This window comes from Populus euphratica, unplaced genomic scaffold (assembly GCF_000495115.2).
Source record: "Populus euphratica unplaced genomic scaffold, PopEup_1.0 scaffold370.1, whole genome shotgun sequence".
Lineage (NCBI taxonomy): Eukaryota > Viridiplantae > Streptophyta > Magnoliopsida > Malpighiales > Salicaceae > Populus > Populus euphratica.
The window spans coordinates 43,858-49,917 of record NW_011500261.1 but is presented as its reverse complement, the minus strand read 5'-3'; positions in this window follow the sequence as shown (position 1 = coordinate 49,917).

Genomic DNA, 6,060 nt, shown 5'->3' with positions numbered 1-6,060 from the left:
TAGTAGTAATACTAATAATAATAGTAGTAGTAGTAGTACTAATAATAATAATAATAATAATAATAATAATAATAATAATAATAAAGAAAAAAAAGGAGAAAAAGAAGAAAAAGATGATGAGAACTTTGAGATGGAATATTAATGTAAGGATTAAACAATGATAATAACAAATGTCAAGGTTAGAGGATTCACTAATGGTATGTCAAACAAGTATAGAATAAACTCTTATTCTTCAATTGGAAACCACACACAAAGGAGGTTCTAATCAGATTATAGATTGTTAACATGATTACATTAGTCATCTTATTCAATTAATGCTAATACTTGTAAATTTCGTCAAGCATTCATGATTATAACTTATGTTAACAACAAATCAAGTTCCTTTCATAGCCCACGTGTCGGTTATACCATACAGTATGGGCTATGAAAGTGCCAAGCATTTGTTGTGCCAAGTGTTATACAACATAAATCAAGATTACTTATTTAACAAGCAAAGTATTAAAGAGTGAATAAGATAACAAATACAAAACATGTTAGTATCAAATATTAAAGTCCATATTAAGTTTACACTATACTTATTCTTATACCATTAGTGTAACCTTTTCACCTTGACATAATAAACTTAGCTAGATATAATAAAAGAAAGAAAAATAAATAAACAAAATAAGAACATAAATAAGATAAAAGTTAACTAAGTAAATGAAAGAAAATGAAAGACATAAACTTGATATTAATGAAAGCAAAGCATAAACATTACAAAAAATACAAAGAGAGAAAGCAAGAGCATGATCTTGATCTGGAGACCAAGATGCCTAAATGCATGGCAAATACCTCCTTTTATAGGCCAAAATTGGGAACTATTGACTTGATGACTAATTGATGAGTGGGTGACTAACTCTTGACTTAGTGACAATCCTTATCTTCTCTTGTCTACCCAAAACATCATTGATAACGTCAAAATTGGAGTCACTTGAAAACATAAAAGTTGTAGGCAATTGTCTCAGATTTCTTGTGTAAAACATTCGGCTCTTTTTGACTTCTAGAACTCCAGATATGGCCAAAATATTGGACAGTACTCGGGCTGGAGGACAGATTCGGGCTTCTTTGTTGTTGCTACACTTTGGACTTGAAAATGACCTTTTTAGATCTTGAGCTCTATATGAAAGTTGTAGGCCTATGTCTTACCTTTCCATCCATATAAAGTAGACCTAAATCTAATATTTATAGCTCCAGATATGACCCAATTACCGAACAGTGTTCCGGTTTGGATTGCACCGACATCTCTTTTCTAAGTTTGACCATCTTTTTATCCTTTCAATTTTAGTTCTTAAATTCATCAATCAATCCTTTCATTTATGTGATAGGCCTGTATTTAAAATGAACATTTACCACAAATTAAAGGTATCTTATATTATTAGATATATTATTATAAAATATGTTTTAGTTAAGGAGTTATTGATACTTCAAATGCAAAATAATGATACAAAACCTTGATAAAAACGCACTTTTAAGTACTAATCAATTTGTCTTTCAAAGAGTTTGTTCTGTGAGATGGGAAAAACTTCTTTAAAAACTACTGTTACATTTCATCCCAAACACGAATGGATCCTGGTCTCAAATTTTATAGCCATGTTTTAGCTTTATCTTTTAATGAAAAAGGAAAAAGCTTTAATCTGATGGTGTTCATGCTACAATTTGAATCATTATATGTGTTACAAACCTCCTCAAATTCCCTTAAATACAAGTATGGATTTCCTAATTTTAAGAAGGTAAAAGTTGAATAATGTCTGGCTTAAAATTAAAATGAGATGTATCAGGAGGAAAAACTATGCATGATGGTGCATTTGTTCTTGTGGGATTCATGTGGTCTCTAAGTGTTCTAGCATGGTTATTCTCATTATGAAGTGATTGATTATCTTCTTCGGCCATATTTTCTGAAAATATACCCTATAAAGTCTACCACTTGATGTACGTGACCATACTCTCATGTACGTGTAGGAATAAAAAAAAAAAAAACAAAAGAAGAAGAAATAAGAGAAAAGAAACAAAGTTATATACAAGAAAAGTGAAAAGAGAAAATAAAATAAATGCTATAATTTGTACAAAAACTTACCTCCTCGGCAACAACGCCAAAAACTTGACACGACTAAAAGATTGATGTCTTCTCCCAAGTGCAGGAGTGTCGAAATAACAAATAACCCGGCAAGACCAGGGTCAAACCATAGAGAGGTTAATTGTACAAATTATAAATAACAACAACAACAACAACAACAACAACAATAATAATAATAATAATAATAATAATAATAATACTAGTAGTAGTAGTAGCAGCAGTAGTAGTAGTAATAATAATAATAATAATAATAAAGAGGAAGAAGAAGAGGAAGTTGATGAGAACTTTGAGATGGAAGATTAACATAAGGATTAAACAATGATAATAACAAATGTCAAGGTTAAAGGTTCTACTAATGGTATGTCAAACAAGTGTAGCATAAACTCTTATTATTCAATTGAAAACCATACAAAAAGGAGGTTCCATTCAATTGGAAACCACACACAAAGGAGGTTCCAATCAGATTATATATTGTTAACATGATTACATTAGTCATCTTATTCAATTAATGCTAATACTTGTAAATCTCGTCAAGCATTCATGATTATAACTTATGTTAACAACAAATCAAGTTCCTTTCATAGCTCAGGTGTCGGTTATACCATACAGTATGGGCTATGAAAGTGCCAAGCATTTGTTGTGCCAAGTGTTATACAACATAAATCAAGATTTGTCATTTAACAAGCAAAGTATTAAAGAGTGAACAAGATAACAAATACAAAACATGTTAGTATCAAACATTAAAGTGCATATTAAGTTTACACTATACTTATTCTTACACCATTAGTGTAACCTTTTCACCTTGACATAATAAACTTAACTAAACATAATAAAAGAAAGAAAAATAAATAAGCAAAATAAGAACATAAATAAGATAAAAGTTAACTAAGTAAATGAAAGGAAATGAAAGGCATAAACTTGATATTAATGAAAGCAAAGCATAAACATTACAAAAAAAAATACAAAGAGAGAAAGCAAGAGCATGATCTTGATCTGGAAACCAAGATGCCTAAATGCATGGCAAATGCCTCTTTTTATAGGCCAAAATTGGGAAGTATTGATTTAATGACTAATTGATGAGTGGGTGGTCAACTCTTGACTTGGTGACAATCCTTATCTTCTATTATCTGCCCAAAACATCATTGATAACGTCAAAATTGGAACCACTTGAAAACATGAAAGTTGTAGGAAACTGTCTCATCTTTCTTGTGTAAAACATTCAGGTCATTTGGACTTCTAGAACTCTAGATATGGGCAAAAAACTGAACAATATTCGAGCTGGAAAACAAATTCAGACTTCTTTGTTGTTGTTATAATTTGAACTTGAAACTGACCTTTTTAAGTCTTGGGTTCCTATGAAAGTTGTAGGCCTATGTCTTACGTTTTCATCCATATAAAGTAGACCTAAATCTGAGATCTACAGCTCCAAATATGACCCAATAACCGAACAGTGTTCCAGTTTGGATTGCACCGACATCTCTTTTCTAAGTTTGGCCATCTCTTTGTCCTTTTAATTTCAGTTCATAAATTCATTAATCAATCCTGTCATTTATGTGATAGGCCTGCATTTAAAATGAACATTTACCATAAATTAAAGGTATCTTATATTATTAGATATATTATTAGATATATTATTATAAAACATGTTTTAGTTAAGAAGTTATTGATACTTCAAGTGCAAAATGATGATATAAAACCTTGATAAAAAATGCACTTTTAAGTACTAATCAATAACTAATGTAATCATGTTAATAATTTATAATCTGATTGGAACCTCCCTTGTGTGTGGTTTTCAATTGAATAATAAGAGTTTATACTATACTTGTTTGACATACCATTAGTGAAACCTCTAATCTTGACATTTGTTGTTATCATTGTTTAATCCTTACATTAATAATTCATCTCAAAGTTCTCATCTTCTTCTTCTTCTTCTCCTTTTTTTTCTTTATTATTATTACTACTACTACTACTATTAATGTTGTTGTTCTTATTGTTATTGTTGTTGTATTATTATCATCTATAATTTATGCAATTAACCTCCATGGGGTTCAACCCCGGTCTTACCGAGTTATTTATTACTTTGACACTCCTGCACTTGGGAGAAAACATCAATCTTTTAGTCGTGTCAAGTTTTTGGTGTCATTGCCGGGAAGGTAAGTTCTTGTACAAATTATAGTATTTATTTTATTTTCTCTTGTCACTTTCTTATATATAACTTTGTTTCTTTACTTTTGTTTCTTCTTTTTTTATTTTCTTTTTCCTTTTATTCTATTCTTACACGTGCATGAAAGTATGGTCACGTATATTAAATGGTAGACTTTGTAAGGTATCCTTATTATTTTCAAAAAATATGGCCGAAAAAAATAATCAACCACTTCATAATAAGAATAATGAGAATAACTGTGTTAGAATAATTAGAGACCACATGAATCCCATAAGAAGAAGTGTACCATCATACATAGTTTTCCCTCCTGATGCATCTCATTTTAATTTTAAGCTAGGCATTATTCAACTTTTACCTTCTTTTCATAGCTTAGATTTGGAAAATCCATACTTGTATTTAAAGGAATTTGAGGAGGTTTGCAACACCTATAATAACTTAAATTGTAGCATGAACACCATCAGATTAAAGCTTTTTTTCTTTTTCATTAAAAGATAAAGCTAAAACATGGCTATAAAATTTAAGACTAGAATCCATTCGTGCTTGGGATGAAATGCAACAACAGTTTTTAAAAAAGTTTTTCTCATCTCACAAAACAAACTCTTTCAAAAGGCAAATCACTACTTTCATAAACATTTTACCATTGTTGGGATAGGTATCAAGACTTGCTTAATACTTGCCCTCATCATGGTTTTGAAACATGGAGATTGGTTTCACATTTTTATGAAGGGTTAACACCTAAAGATAGACAAATGGTTGAATTAATGAGGCAATGGAGTACTTAGACTTGTTAGCTGAAAATGCTCAAAATTAAGACACCGCAAGTACTTATGAGGCACCGAGTAAAACTCAACCTCATATATCTAGTAGAGGTATGTACAACCTTATGGAAGATCATGATCTTCAAGCCAAGTTTGCATCTTTAGCTAGAAAAGTCGAGGCATTAGAATTGAAAAATAGTGGTCAATTGAAATCTGTTCAAAACATTGTGTGTCAAATTTATGAAATAAATAAACACTTAACCAATGATTGTCCAACCTTGCCTTCTTTTAAGGAATGTTTCTATGAATAAGCCCATGCTTTAAACAGTTTTCAAAGACACAATCATAACCCATACTAGCAAACATACAATCCTTGTAGGAAAAATCACTAAAATTTCAGTTGGAAGAGTGACAATGCACAAACTTCACCACCATAGTTTCAAGCACACCATAATTTCCAAAATTCTCATGGATATGCACCTTCTTATGCTTCACCTCTTAGAAGAAATTTTGAGGAAACTTTGTATACATTTATTGAAAAGTAAGAGACGATACCCAACTTGCTGAAAGCATAATAAATTTTAAAGATACTCTTGCAAAATTCACATATGCTCTTAGTTTTCAAGAGAAAGGTAAGTTTTCATCTCAACCATAGCAAAATCCTATGGGGCAATACAATGCAAATGCAAGTAGTTCCGAAAGTCAACACATGGATCAAGTCAAATCAGTCATCACTCTTCATAGTGGTAAGGTTATTCAAAAACTAATTCTTGAACCTTGTGAGAAAGATGATGAGTCAATCTCTAAGGGTAAGGAAGGGGTTGAATCTGAACATTGCAAAGAAAAGACTGATTCCTTGTCAGCACTTCCATTTCCTTATGTTATGACCAATTAGGAAGAAATCGAGGATAAAAAAGACATTGAAAATGGTGATGCAAATCTTTTATCAAAAGTGACAACAGATTCGAAACCCGACATCACACCAATCGATGATTACTTTCCTGATGAATCTCTACTTTCTCCTA